Source organism: Penaeus monodon, chromosome 29 (genome assembly GCF_015228065.2).
Source record: "Penaeus monodon isolate SGIC_2016 chromosome 29, NSTDA_Pmon_1, whole genome shotgun sequence".
Taxonomy (NCBI): domain Eukaryota; kingdom Metazoa; phylum Arthropoda; class Malacostraca; order Decapoda; family Penaeidae; genus Penaeus; species Penaeus monodon.
In genome coordinates, this window is record NC_051414.1 from 30,844,704 (window position 1) to 30,845,190 (window position 487).

At 37.0% G+C, this 487-nt stretch overlaps 1 long non-coding RNA gene across 1 annotated transcript in view; it reads right to left on the reverse strand.

Annotated features, from left to right (window-relative positions):
- LOC119591668 overlaps positions 1-487 on the reverse strand; it is a 2,703-nt gene that overhangs the window by 1,258 nt on the left and 958 nt on the right. The window lies entirely within an intron of this gene.

The following is a 487-nucleotide window of genomic DNA, read 5'->3' on the forward strand; positions in this document are numbered from 1 at the left end:
ACACAGCCGAAAACATTCCCTTGGTATAATTTTCTTTACCTTTACGTATAACATAGATGGTGCTATTAATGATGTTCAACAAATAGAAAGTTTGCGCACATATGTACACATAGTTACACACATACACGAACCCTTAGCACCCATGATAGGACTCGCCCATATACACGTGGCAGTCCCTTCACTAACGATTTACAAAAAGTTCTAACCCCTAAAACATTCTACACATTTCTTACTATATGCCACATTCCGGTACATAACCTCAGCGAGCGGAGGCGAGAGATATTTTTATAATATTGATTTCTAGTTTCTATTGATTCAACACTAAAAATCCGTCTGGAGGTCAACTTATGCAATCATTTTTAATTTAAAGGCCACGTGTTTCTTGGTTTTATTGCTTTTATTTTGAGTTATTATCTTTTATCGTTTGTAAATATCAACGTCTGTTTACTACACGTGGTGACAGAGGCTCACGGAGAACCACTTGCAG